At 39.9% G+C, this 15,000-nt stretch overlaps 1 protein-coding gene across 4 annotated transcripts in view; it reads left to right on the forward strand.

Moving 5' to 3' along the window:
- Positions 1-1,876: 1,876 nt before the first annotated feature.
- Positions 1,877-15,000, forward strand: part of LOC138043666 (adenosine receptor A2b-like) — a 25,625-nt gene continuing 12,501 nt past the window's right edge. The window contains exons 1-2 of one of the 4 annotated variants that reach the window (XM_068890041.1): positions 13,587-13,787; positions 14,276-14,395. The gene's annotated coding sequence lies outside the window, so the exon portion shown is untranslated. Of the gene's footprint in view, positions 2,006-2,362; positions 2,441-13,586; positions 13,788-14,275; positions 14,396-15,000 lie in introns of those variants that run through there. The other 3 variants (XM_068890044.1, XM_068890045.1, XM_068890042.1) reach the window with 3 other exon arrangements.

The following is a 15,000-nucleotide window of genomic DNA, read 5'->3' on the forward strand; positions in this document are numbered from 1 at the left end:
CAAATGTAGGTTATCTCTGTTCTCATACAAACGCCAATCACATTCCTTATTATGCAAATACTTAAAACATACATTACTTTGGAAAGTGTTGATCAGTCTTGCCGCTTTGCCGTAGCTGCTTACTTGACGTTTGCAGGAACACTGTACTTGTTCCAGACTTCGGACGGAAGGTAGGCTCGTATCATTGAACTGATCTTAAAGTATCTTCTTTTCGTTGCACAATTAAGAACTTGAGCACGAGCTGGTTCGTTAATAATTGGTCAACTGACAGCTGTGTGTTCGCTCGTATAGTAGTTGCTGATCCGTACACAAAATTATAGGTTTGCTCGATGTCCTGTGTTGTTATGTTTATAGTCAAAACGAGATTGGATGGCCGATTTCTTTTCAACGCAAAAAATGAAATTGTGTCCTTTACTTTCTTTTTATTTCTAATCTATTTTAAACTTTTCGAAAAGGCTTCCGCAGAGGAGGCTTGCGCTTATTGGAGCGATACATAAGAGACAGGTATTCTATTTAATTGAGTTAAGGTGCGTAGTTTTCCCGTTTCTCTTATTGTGAAACTATTTTAGGGCGGTCAAAAATTGAAACTACTGAGAAGCCTTGTCATTCTTTACCGCGTTTTTCCGAGGAACGCTCATTTCCATGCCAACATCTGTCTGTGTCATTTAAGTCTTTGGCCGAATGCCAGTAGTTTTCACAACACCGCTGCCTGAACCAAATCTGAAAATACACCCTCCCCGTGGTGTTGATTGCGTGGTTTCGCCCGGTTAGCTCTTTAACTGTTTTGGCCTTTGAATACAACCACCCAAGTCACCCAGGTGCTTGGGACAATGCATACGAAGCTGTAATTACGTTTCAGTGTTGCTTGTGAGATGCTTTTCGAGGTATATAGTTGCAAATGTTGTTTCTGTCTATAAATCCCAAAACCTGGCCAGCTGCGGTACAGAGCGAAGCGGCGTTCCTACCAGTGGAATGATGTCGTAAATTTGTAGGCCGGGCTTGAACAAACAGGCGTTAAGTTATGCTGACTCAAAAGCTGAATGAGATGATATATTTGTATACATTCAAGAGACATCTTTTTTTAGAAAGCGAGGGAGAGTTTATTTCTGATAATAATTCGGTTAAGCAACACAGAAGGATTTGAACAAATCGTCGCAGATGCGCTAAACAGAGAGAGATGACAACTTATACAAGAAAAAAATAGAAGATTTTATTGTTGCAAGATAGAGACCTATGAATGATATTACTTTCAGGTGGTATTATAAATTTGTTTGACATAATTTTTGCGTCATGGTAATGGCCATAAAGAATAGTTTGAAAAGGTCAATTTCTTCGCATTCAGATCATATTTTGTAAATAGCTGGAGGGTTCTGACCACAGCTGTCGGTAGGACATGAAGCTGAAAACTAGGTAAAATATTTAGTTATTTGTGAAAGTACTGCCAACGTTTCTTTTATGTAAACTTATTATGACAACGCAAGCTTTAATAAGTGATCGCATCAGAGTATTTAAAAGCCTAAAATACTGACAGAACGGGGCATTAAAAATGTGGATTTTAGGGCCAACTAAAAAGCGCTCTTTTTACTTGATGCAGCAGTTTTACCAGTCGAATTTCTGAGAATTGAAATGAAAATTTACAACTTTTAGTGATTGAGCCAAAACTTTTGTGCCTTTATTTATTTTCTTAGTCATATAAATGAAAGGAATATTTATGATTTTAGTATACACGCCTGCGGCGTTTATCCTTTCCTGATAGATTGTCTCACTCCCTAAAGGAAATTGTACTTAATTGGCTGAAAGTAATTTCGTAAAATAATTTTAACTGTTAAGACACCGCCACATCTGTCCGCTGTTGCGTTTTTTTAAAAATCCTTCTTTTACACGATTTTTTGAAATCATGTTCCGCCTTCTTTCCGTACAAATGCAAACTTAAAGAACGCCAAAGAAACTCGTTGACTTGAATGTTGACAAAATTCAACATGGCTACCTTGCACTCTTCCAAGTGGTAAGCAGACTTGTTGTTTGTTCTCTGTAGTTTGCGCGGGTTTTCCCTTCGAAAACCCCGCGCTTGAGCTGTCAATGAAATGGTCTTCGATATTGTTTAATAGATCTTTTTTATTGATTTCTCGAGTAATTAGGAATCAGAGACCCAAGAACTTGTTCAGACCTGTGTTTTCGTGCGAGTGAAAAAAATCGTCACTTCCTAAACCACTTTCGTATCGTTTTCAAGCGATGTTATTTTTTGTTATGGAAGTTTCTTTTGCTAATCTCTATCTCAAAAAATTAGCATTTGTAATGAGATTAAGGAGGGTAAGTAAGTAGTGCGTCGGCGGCGACGTCCTTTGAAGCAAATCTTCAAAATAATTTCGCGATTTATCCAGATCTTCTACGGCGACGTCCACGAAAATGTCACCTCAAATTCATATAACTTTGCTCTATGGTAAGTCCATCTCGTTCATGTCGCACAGTGTAGGCGAAGTACCCCAAAAATAAATTGGTACGAGCGGTTTCAGGGTAAAAATAGAAATTGAAAACCGCCCTTTGCATGCTGCATGCTCACGTTGTCGACAAAACCTCAAATTTGGTGATTTCACGTGGTTGTCAAGCAGAGTACGGCAGAAATACATTGTACGACCTAAAATGTGCGTCGCACGTGCAGCACAATTTTTTTTCCTCTTTTGACAAATGATATTAGGGAGCTTAAGGAACGACAACGGCGATGGCAACGAAACGTCATCTCAAAATATAAATTGGCGTTATTTTAATCGCTTCGTGACTATTTCAGTATTTTTGATATGACAAGGGGGTGATAGTTCCTAAAAAATGACACTGGTCGCAACGGCGCTTGATTTAGAGCAGAAAAGGAAAATTCATAATAAAAAACAATAATAATAATAATAATAATATAATATTAATAATAATAATAATAGCAATTTATTATAACACGTCGCGCATGAAGCGAATTGCGTTATTACATTATATAAGAATAAACTAGTAAAATTATAATTTGTCAACTTGATGGAGACTCGGCATTACATTTTAAAATTACTTTGAATTTACATATTTTACATTTTTAAATTACTCTGAATTTACAGCCTACAATTTCGATGTGATAAAAAGTTTACTACAGATAAATAATAATGTTGGGAAATATCCAGCTAGAGACCATGAGCTTTATGGGACCATGTAGGGGAAGAAGCTTTTCTTAAAGCGCTGTGTTTTACATTTCATCAGCGATGGCCTATCGTTAAAGCGTAGGGAGCGGACGTGATCCTTTCAATCGTTTCGTTTTCGCACACAAGACGTGACGTCGTGCGCCCAGACTCGTGCTGCCAGACAGCTTCAAAGCGTCTTCGTAGTGGGAGGCAGGAAAAATGATGCGTAACGCACGTTTTTTGCACTTTCTCGATTCTTTCTGAGAGGTGGACATAAAGAGGAGAATGCCACACAGGGCAACAGTACTCCAGACCTAATAAGTGCAATGTGAACTCGAAGGAGATCATGTGGAGGTGTGCCACTGCGCTTTAGCACTCGTAAAATACGTAGTCGTTTGGAGGCCTTGCCTACTATTTCGTTGACATGAACTTTGTAGGCTTCGACGGTTTCAAGTGCACTGCCATTCAAAGCTAGAGCTTGTGGAAAATGTTCAATATGGCGGCGAAAATGGACAATGTTTTTTTTTATCAGCCCAGGAATCGAGTGCGTCAAGCTCAGATTGAAGCGTTGAGGTCGCACGCGCCGGTAAAACCTCTGTGATAGTCACGTCATCGACGTGCTTCAGGTACGAACAGCGCGGATGTGTCAATTTTAGATCGTTTATCATGAAGACAAACAATATGGGGTGGAGTTTAGTCCTTTGAGGGACCCCAGCGTTAACAGGGAGCGATTGAGAGGTACTCTGACCGAGCTTGACGCATTGCCTCCGCTCTGTTAGAAAACTACATATCCATGGAATTATAGAGCGACGTACTCCCAACTGTATAAGCTTGGTGATCACTATAGTATGGCTGATCCTGTCAAAGGCCTTGCTGAATTCCAAGAAACAAGCCCTTAGATAGCAGCCAGGATTCTCTAGCTCAGAGAGCCAATTGTGAATTAGGTCGAGTAGGCAATAGGTGGTGGAAGATCCTTCGAGGCTACCAAACTGGCGAGCATAATTATACTCACCAACTTTCTCGATCATCCAGGTGACCACAAAGTCTTCCAGAACTATAGATGGAATAGGTGTTAGGGAAATAGGTCGGATATTCCCTTCATTTTGAGGCTACTTTACCTTCGGGATGGGAGTTATGTTAGATTCCTTTCATATACTCGGGACGACTCCAGCAGAGAGAGATGAAGTAAAAAATAGTTGTAACTGGTTCAGCTAGTTCATAAGTTCTTTGGTGATTCGAGGTGGTATTTTGTCATGACTCGTGGCCTTATTGGGCTGTATGCTCAGGAGCTTTTTACAAACTTCATGAGGGTGCACCAAGGCACTCTCTCATTCGGTGGGAAATATGCTGGGAGAGATGACATGCCTATAGTGGTGGAATGTCACGCGCCACATTTGCAAAGTAGTGATTCAAACACTCTGCAAGTTCACTCTCCGACAGTACTACACCGTCGCGTTCAAGAGTGAACTGGGAGGAGCTTTTAGAGCGCCCAGACATTGTGTTGATTTTGCGCCACCACTGGCGGACATCATCCGCGTAGAAGTTCTTCTTTCTGTCGCTGACCTCCTTCAGGACTTTCCGCCTGTAAATGCGCCACATCTGAGTGTTACCAGAATGGAATGCCTGCTGACGCTTTTTTATTAGCTCTTTGTTGTGTGAGTTATAACTATCTTTGGGCGTCCACATAATTGAGTTATGATCAGACTTCCCAAGAGGAGCAAAAATGTCGGGTGACTCATTAAAACTCTGCAAGTTCGTTGCGTTGTTATGTAGGCCAGGATAGAATCGCGTGTCGTTGGACGGTTTACAACCTGTTTAAGATCGCTACCCCCAACTAAATCATCTATATTTAGATGGTTGAAATCGCCTAGTATGATAACTTCACAATCAGGATATCTGGATCTTATTGAGTCAGAGGTTGCCACGAGATATTCACACAGATCCCTTTGCTCTTGCGCGCGCTCTTGTCAGGTGGACAATACACGACGCACACAGCTATAGTTGACACTGGCCGAGGTAAACGCGGTGGTCGAATCCATAGCCACATACACTCCAACCCAGGGTGTCCTAGATCCAGGCAGCGCTTTGCTGGAAGCTGATCCGAGACGTAGACACAGACACCTCCGCCACGACATTGCATCCTGTCCTTGCGATGGACCACACAACCACCAATCGACACCTGGGCGTCCTCATTGTCGTCACAAAACCACGACTCAATGACGGCTGCCAGGTGGACTTTGTTAACAGCCATAAAAGCGGCAAGCTCATTGATTTTCTTCTTGAGCGAATTCGCGTTCAAGCAACAGATTCGCGGGAGAAAAGGTCTTTTGTTCCGCTTGTTTACGTCTGGAGCTACTGTGGTGGAACGGCATATCATCATATATCTTTATTTACCTTCGGATTTTAGAGTAGCTTGGTGTAGCTAATATCTCCGAGCATTTACCCTCCCAACCATGATACACCACAGAAGACAGACCACAACACCGGGAACTACATGCCCTACTCTTTGCGACAAGTGTGCGGGTTCTTTTACGTCCCACAGGATTATAAACATTGCATTGAAGAGTTGTGAGACGGGACCTCCGGCTTATCGTCCTTATCCGAGAAGACTAGAGAGTCTAACCATTTGCAGATGTAATTACAAAGGCAGCACTTTCTCCTCAGTTATTTAAAGACCCTGAGTGTTGGTCCGGCCGGAGTTGAACTCACGACCTCCCGCGTGACAGCCCGGTGCTCAACCAACTGAGCCACCGGTGCGCGGTGCGCGGCATGATATTTTTCCACACCTATAGCTCTTAGTGACGGCTGAATATGTCGAGAGGCACGTGCAGTAGTTCGAAGTTGTATCTTCTTAACTGCATGAAAGCGTATAGAGAAATTTCTGTGAGGATACTAATCAAGATCTTTCCATTTGTACCACGTCTGTGTTGGGCTGTGTTTGACTTGGAATAAGGTGTTTGTGATTTACACTTCCAACTTCATCCCCAGCGTCTTCTCGGCCTTCAACATGGTGGCTCCAGTCGTCGGGAGAGCTACGAGAAGCCCTGGGGATGAGGTCATTTGAGTTTGCTGGTGACCATCATGTGGGCTGAGATAATTAAGTTTCCCATGCTAATCTGCGTGATCCATGATGAGTTCATTTATGTCTCTAACACAAGACAAAAAAGTCTTAAAGGTTCTTATTTAAAGGAATTATTTTTCCTTTTCGATTTCTGAATTTGCATTATTAAAAGTTTCATAGAATATGATGGAAGTTGGTATTTCCTCTTCACAATTCATTCGTATCTTTATGATGATTTTTTTTTAATGGGGGCTGTCCCTAGCACCTTTTTTCTGTGTCAGGATGCATGATAAATCCTACGCCATGAGAGGCGGCAATGTCCAATCAAAGAACGTGGGTTCCTTATGTCTGCCTTTTTCCTGTGCTTTTCAGATTCGTAGATTTTTTCCTTATGAATTTCAGAATCTCAACTTCTTTTTTCCCCGTCGCATTTATTTCATATTCTCTCTCTTAGTTCTTTTACACTGCATGATATATTCTCTTATTCTTTACACGGCAGCTTGCTGGGCCTGTCTTAGCTCCATTATTTGACCTTGGGCCATATCCCTTTATAACAACGAATTGAAGGGAAAACAGAAAAAGTTAACCAGTAAGGAGAGCCGATACAGGTAACAAAAATACGTCAACAACTTGAGCAAATTCTCCTCACTAGCCCCTATAAGTTTCTTGAGGCAAGGTTGCGTGAGGAGTTTAAACCTGCGGGTAACATAACTGAAGAATGACAAAGTACGGATTATGATAATCAAATGATGCCGTAGGCCGATATTTTTGCCATTTCGGCAATCGAACTCTAAGAAGCTAATCGACGCCCGCTGCTTTCGTTAAAGGTCCGTTATTTCTGATTTGCCTTTATTCCCGATTTGCCTTCATATTCAGATAGACGTAAAAAGCGATCTGCCTGTTTTTCGTTAAACTGGGCCAGGTCTAATTCTCAAACTTTCTTTTGTATTCGTGTAATGCTTTTTGAAACATATTCCATTAAGACGTCATGCTCAAAGCTGACAAAGCTGAGACAAGTGTCGCTTGAAGGTTATTGATATCCTGAACATCTGCACTAGAACTTTCCTTTAAAAGTTCGATTATTACAATAACAAGCATTATCGTATACATCTCAGGGAAGCAAAAAAAACCCCTAACATTCAAAGAAAAACAAAAAGTATTTAAAGACTCGGACTTCAAAATTGGAACTGTTAAGACTTCTCTTTGCTACGTTTTATCCCAAAATTGCCACATCTTAGAGTTCCCACTATATTAAATAGTTGCTTGACTTATTTCGAGACTAACGCAAATTTATCCACCTTTACAGGTCTTTACCATTAAGGCTTGTTTAAGTGCTTGTTGCAACTGCCACCTTAATGTAAACGCATTTAAATTGTGTTAAACCTTAAATGGTAATAAGATATCTTGTGAAAATGACTATTCTTAACCGTTTAGAGTTCGGCCTTCGCAAGATAAAAAGGGTGCATTTGGAATGTTATCAAATGAGTTTCTCACAAAGGGAGCTTCTCTTAGCTCAGGTATTAAGATTGAGTCCTGTGGTTGCAGATCGCATGTCTTGAGTGTTTTTGAAAAATCAATTTTTTTAAAGTGCTGTTTATGATATCCCTGATCTATATATCAAAACTTCTTTCTGACGGTTCAAAAGTTTCGAAGACAGCAGTCACTTTGAAAGTGGATTTTGCGCGCTTTCTTGACTGATCGATAGTGGTAAGGCAATTATTGTAGCTATGGTTTTTAAGTCATAGTTGTTTCAAGGGTTGTTTGATCAATTGGATAAGGTAAACTGGAAATAATGAAAATCGTAGATACTTGAAGGGACATGCGCTTTTCGTCAAAACGAAATCAAATCCAATTGGGAAAAAAACGCTTGACATGACCTTTTGAATCTTTTCAACGAAGGATCTTTATGCATCTTTTTGCACCTGACGGACGACGAGTTTCTAGCCTCTTAAATTCAGATTAAGGACCATAAGTATCGAAAGTGCAGGGGCAACGCCAACAGCATTAAACTAATCACTGATTCGCTGACTTTTCTGCGATTATTCCATCTTGTTCGCGTTTTACACTGTTGTGGCGAAATAACTGGAACACGATCGAAACGAACGCCGTTGAGGTATTTAAATAGAATAAACATCGACTGTCGTTTACTCACGTTGTCATCAAAGCCTTTATTACGTCATTTCACGTTTTTGAGGGGTTAAAGCAACGACAGCAGTTACGGCAATGAAAACGCTAATTCAGAGTATAACTTATCGCTCCCGTGATCGATTATTCCGTCTTGTTTAGCACATTGTACAATACAGGAGAACTGTCCCATAAACGTTTTGGTACGAACGGTTTTAAAGTAAAGATAGAACGTGAAGGTTTCATTCAATCAAACAACATTATACAACATTTGTCAAAAACCCATTTAATATTTTCGTTGCATATTTGGTTTGAACGGTACGGCAAAAGAAATTTTCTAAAATGCCGGCGTGCCGCACGTGCAGAACTACTTTCTTTTCCTTCTTTTAACCTTTTTTGCGTGGGCTTTGCCACACTAAGTTGGCAACAGAGGGCTCTGTCGGTACGAAAGTAGTCACGTGCTCTGTAAGAGTTTGCGGAGGCTTGGGTACTAGCGCGTTAAAAAGAAGTTGCGGCCATCTTGTTGCCTTTTGTTTTTGGTGACTTATGTCCACGATTTGCAGCTGGAAAGCTGGAAACAAACCAATATATGAGGAGTTCACAGTTTACATAGAAGCATTTTGATGGATAGATGAAGAGTACAATGTACGAAGTAGGGAAGGAGTATCAGGGTAAGGCGGAGGGGATGCGATGCCAGTGTGGTTAACCTTTGCAGGAAGCAGCAAAGCCCACACATATACGCATTGCGTACCTATTTCTTTTGTGACGTTGCCGTCGTTACTAATAAGCAACGGCGACTGCATGAAAAGGCTCCATTATCGCCGCTCACTCAAGTTCGGGTATCCTCCCCGAGAAGAGACGTCTGGACGCGTGAGCGATAGATTCAGTGTCTGTGCGTAAATTCAAATACATTAGCGAAGTCTAATGAGAAGTCGCAATAGCAATGAATTTGAAAGCCGTATTTTTCCCTTGGCGCCAACTGGAAAAAGTTGTCAAACTCAGGCTCTAATTGTTTTAGTATCACCCAGTTAGTCGGACATAAAGGCAGTAATAAAGTTAGCAAATGCAAGTTGAATAAATGTTTATTTGGGAATAAAACGAAAGAAAGCGTCACGCTTTTCGCTTCTCTGTTGCTAATAGTCCTCCAGTAGCGCAGCCAATTAAAATGCAGGATTTGCATTAGTCCATTAGTTGGGTGATGCTAACAAGGATTAGCTCTACAACCCTTTTTACTTCGCATCTGGACAATGTCTTAGTACAATATGAAGTTGCCCTTTTTGCTCTTCAGGTTGCACTCATTATTGTCACGGTGGCGTAATTCTTGGGTTGCACGTCACGCAAGTGAAAAGATAAATCGCTTATCATTGAAGAGACTGAGTCAAGAAATGGAAATGTTATAGAAGAGGAATAAATAAACAACGGGTCCAAGTCTCAGGGTTGTGCGATATTCCGTACTTGAGTTATTCGGCGAAATTTTTTACTCAAATTTGTATAGTTTAGTATGGAGGCGCCATGTTGATGTACTGCTCAAGTACACCAACAGGGCGGCTGGAAATCTGTAGAAACATCTGGAATTTAGTTTGGTTGTCTTTAACACTTTCTGCTGTATAATGAGCTAGCAAACATTCGTATAGACACGTCTCCTAGTATATTGGCTGTTTAGGCCACAAAAACACGCGGGAAATCGATGTTTTTATGCAACTGGCATGTTTTTCGAAAGCCGTCAACTTGTCACACACTTTGAAAAACTCTGAAATTCAAATGCTCTATTTTCGAAACGAAGCACGGTACCGAGCTGAAAACATGCAAACAGATACATTTTTAAAACCTCTTGTAGCTGATCAAGATAAAAACTCAAAAGCGGGCTCTTTAGTTTTGTATTTTATGTTTTTGTGACGTCACATGCAGCCCAAGAATAGAGCACTATATAGCAACAGAAAGGCCAAGGTGAAGGAAACTCTGAATCAGCTCCAGATAATTGTTTTAAACTTTACTAAGTGTTTCGATTTAGCATGCTCATTATTTTCTAGTAATAAGAATATCGAAGTGACTGAGCTCGTTTTTGAGATATATGCATTTTAGGACAAAATATCATAATAGGGTGTTTTTATATGAATCGGTTTTTGCCATGGTAACCTGTTATGCCACAATATTGAGCGCATTTTGTCAAACAACGATTGCTGTTTTCGTGAAAAACAGTGCCATTGCCGTTGAAACCATAACATAGCTGCTTGGTGATACATTGTTGTAGACTCAATCGTTTCTTAAAAGTGTTGAAAGCAGTTTGAGCGCAAAGCTGGGCAACCCGCATTTGGCCATGTTCCATTAACTCGGTTACATTTTCCATTGCGCCAGAATGTTGTTCAAAAATTAAACTCCGCGTTATTATTGTTATCGCTGCGCAGTTATTCCAGTTTGTTCAATGTGTAAAATGTCAACTGCTTACTCAAGAATAATTCAGTCTGATGTGGAGAAAAATAAATTCATTGCTCGCCATGTGCTTACGTCTTCTACGAACCGCGCATTTTCATCATTTCAATGTAGAACGCACATACTGCAGCTTCCGGGGTATTTTCTGCATATGTTCCATAATCATTACTATCATCAAATTTATATATAAATTGAAACTGAGTTGGCAATCGCTTTTGCTTTTAATATTCAAAGCCCACTTGGCATGCAGATGAAATAATTATCATTTTTACACAGACATTTAAGAAGCTACACCAAGGACGTCGATATCGGTGACTAGCAATTTCTCCTTTCGGTTTGCAAAAATCTTAAGAAACTACACTGAGATGAATGGAACCAATGAAACGGGATTTTGTAGCAGTTATAACTTTCTAAAGGCGGTATATAACATGGTTGGCATCACATTCTCTTTGGCGCTTTCAAGGCAAACATTTTACAGCATTTGACATCCCAGCTTGTTTCTCGGCCTTTTCCGATGAAGATACGGAAATTTAGACTGCTTCCACGAGAAATCGCCGGAAAACGGGATATAACTTCAACTAGCGATTGACCAGTTCCCAGCTGACTTGGTTCAAGACCCGTCCAAGCCTGGATTTTTCCACGCTTGCTTGCAACTGCTTAAAGGGGCACTGTCATGTTACTTATGCTCACTCGTTCAACATTCCTTACCAGCTACTGAGGGGATATGAAATATATTTATGGCACAAAGAGCTATTCGTATTTAATTTTTGGCGACTTTCTGAAGACAGCGTCTACAAATTGTCCATTTTTTTCAAGTTTCAATCCATTTCCATCCTCTCAATCCTTGGCCGCAAATAAAAAAGAATAGCTTCAGTGCACTTCAATCATGGAAACTGGTAACAAAATGACAGCATTATTTTTTGGTCTTCATTGATGCAAAGACGTCAGTTAGTGCTTTGAAGTTTGACTAAAATAGCGTGACACTGCCCCTTTAAATGCTTATCTAACTGGCTTATCTCTCGAACTTTCATTTCGTATCGGCCACGTATATGATATTTTTACTGATACATCAGTTCTATATAAAATATATTGGCCATTATCCATCACGCGAACGAAAACTTCGTGTTTACACAAAGTTATCCAACTTGAGATATACTCAGTAAACGTTCCAAAATATCGTTCAACTAAATCAACAATGTTGCATGGAACGTTAATCTGGTAATTGAATTACGTGAAATCGGTCTGTAAATTTATAGTATTGAATCGGAAAGTTTAACCTAACCATCAGGGGCACCCAACGTCAATTTTCGGTAAATATCTGTTCGGAAGACGCTTTGAGATCTAGAATTTTCGGAACATTTGCTGTAAAATTTCTTGCTTGCCTACCTGTCCTAGGATTTTCGAACATCTAAAAACTGGTACAATTGCTTATTTTTAACGGATTTGTACCCTAAAAAGGTCACCTAGAATTTTCGGGAGCCTTTTTTCTGGCTGAAATTTTCGAAAAGGTAAATTTTGATCCCGATAATTTTCGGATCACTAGACTTTCAGCTAGGAAATCCGAACAGATGAAACATTTTTAGGGGATAAAAATATGCCCATATTTACCGTTAAATACCAAAAAACGTTTCACAATGCTATGTTTAAGTGGATTTGAACTATATTCTCGTTGGGTGCCCCTGAACCATGCACGCATCATCCAAACAGATTCCAAAAGCTACCAACAATATGTCGGTTTTGAAGATAAGCTAATGTGATGTAAGTGTTTTTCAAACTTTTGAAAAGTCTGAAGCCTGAGGGCTTCAGCTGTACTTTTGAAAAATTATTTTCATTTGTTTAAGACATGGCTAGGATCCCGTCAATGAAAGCGCTATTTCCTGATGGCACCTGAGGGTATTTTGGTTTTCATTTTTTGTTTTCCTCATCGGAAAAGAACCAATTAAGCTGGGTTATCAAATGCTCTTAAATGGTGGCCTGGAAACCGCCAAAGAGAATATGTGCCAACCATGCTATAAGTTGGCATTTTAAATAAAAAATGCCAAAAAATCCGGTTTCATTGGCTCCAATCATCATGTGGTTCTTCAATTATATTCATCTTGCAAATTTTTGCGAACGAAAGGAGAAACTAGACACTGACGTTTAGCCGTGGCTTCTTAAATGTCCGTTGCGCGAACAACAGTTCAACAAGTTCTACAAGGTCAATGTCGCGTGTACGAAAGATATTTTAGCGATATGCCAAGTTGCTTTGAGTGTTACCGAGTAAAGCAATACGTATTATTTTCATTTGTTTAAAACATGGCTAGGATCACGTCAATTGAAGCACTATTTCCTGATGGCGCCTGAGAGTATTTTTGGTTTTTCATTTTTTCGTTTCCTCATCGGAAAAGAACCAATTAAGCTGGGTTGTCAAATTCTCTTAAATGGTGGCTTGGAAACCGCCAAAGAGAATATGTGCCAACCATGCTAAAAGTAGGCATTTTAAGTAAAAAATGCCAAAAAACCCGGTTTCATTGGTTCCAATCATGGTGTAGTTCTTCAATTATATTCATCTTGCAAATTTTTGCGAACGAAAGGAGAAACTAGTTACTGATATCGACGTTTTGCCGTGGCTTCTCAAATGTCCGTCGGGCGAACAACACGTTCTACAAGGTCGATGTCGCGTGTACGAAAGATTGATAGCGACATGCCAAGTTGCCTTGAGTGTTGCCGAGTAAATGCGATAGCCAATGTTTGTTTTTAAAAAATTAATGAGTCATTAATGATTATGATGCACATATAGCAAATTTTCTGTTGAATCGGCTCTTTAAGCTAATAACAAGTGAGAATTGCAATCCGTTCAAAACTCTGCGATTATTTCTCTCTCGAAGAAAGAAATACTTGAATTGGCTGACCAAGAGTTGTGCGTGAGATAGCGGAAATGTCACCGGCAACCCAAACTGGCCAGTACTTGTCCTCGCAGTCTCGTTACTGTCTCCGAAGCGTTCCAGATGTTTGAGAACGTGGAAAACTGCTCAAAGGTAAAAAAGTTTTTTCGTGCGGGTTGCCTCGCTTCTTGCGGCTGATTGATATTTATTCTGATAAGTGTTCGTGTCCAAAAAAAAGTAAACATAATCGCATTGGTAGCTATTGGTTTTTACGAATGCCATAACCGGTTATCCTTAAACAGACAATCTTCAGCCCGAGAAGGCGGTGTTAGAAACGGGCCATAGTTTATCCCTTTCGCACCTAAAGGGATCCCCATTGGGGAGTAAATTCTTTTTGCTTTGGAAGTGGGAGGAAAAGGACTGAAGAAGACATTTGAGTGAGCTGGTGTTCTTGTCAACCGTTTAATTCGCACCGGTGTGGTTCCCCAATGACGCATAATTTAATCGTTTGGCCTTAGACAGAGTAAAATCTCTCTTAGTGGCATTTATTGAAGGGGTAGGGTTGCACTTTACAGGTTATCCGATTTGTTCATTGCAAACTGTCATATGCCAATGTATTATATTACATATCTTGTTGATAGGTATAGGACTATAAAAGGGAAGCTAATTATCCTTGGAGTAGTTAAGACACGTAAAAAATTTACTCCATTCTGATTCGCTAAGAGAACTGCAGTTTACAGGTCAAATAGTGCAGGAAAGAGGTAATTCAGTGCAAAAAGAAGTAATCAACGAATCATTTCTTATTGGTCAATGTGTTTAAAACTTGAAAATGGTAATGTAGAATCCTTTACTGATAAAATTATCGCTATAACACAAACAAGATGGTTCTGAGTGAAAACAACCTTTTTTCAGGCGATTTGCCATAAACTTGAGAAACATTGGGCCGACTTTTTTTCAAGATTACCCCAATGCGATCCGTTTCAATCTTGTCCGTTTGTGTCCATCCATGCTTATTTTCTCTTTTGTTGTATTTCTTTTATGTTTTTCAACGATTTTAATGGTTATTGCAATGTTTCATTATGATGCTTTTTGGGTATTTTGGGTGTCATGAAATTACATAATTTTGCGTGGCATAGCATAGTCCCTTTAACCATCTCAGTTTTTTTCCTGTATATTATTAATGAGAAATCGCATGATTTGTCACGTGCAATTTGTTTTCTCAGACTACAAATTGCACGAGACGCAGGGCTCGTGCAATTTTGTTCGTCTTTGAAAAACGTTACTCGTGCTTATTCATTCCAAAGTGCGCTCCAAATCAAGTGATTACCAATACAAATCCTGAGCTGGAAAAGTGGGAACAAATTAA

Source organism: Montipora capricornis, chromosome 3 (assembly GCF_036669925.1).
Source record: "Montipora capricornis isolate CH-2021 chromosome 3, ASM3666992v2, whole genome shotgun sequence".
In the NCBI taxonomy this organism is placed as follows: Eukaryota; Metazoa; Cnidaria; class Anthozoa; order Scleractinia; family Acroporidae; genus Montipora; species Montipora capricornis.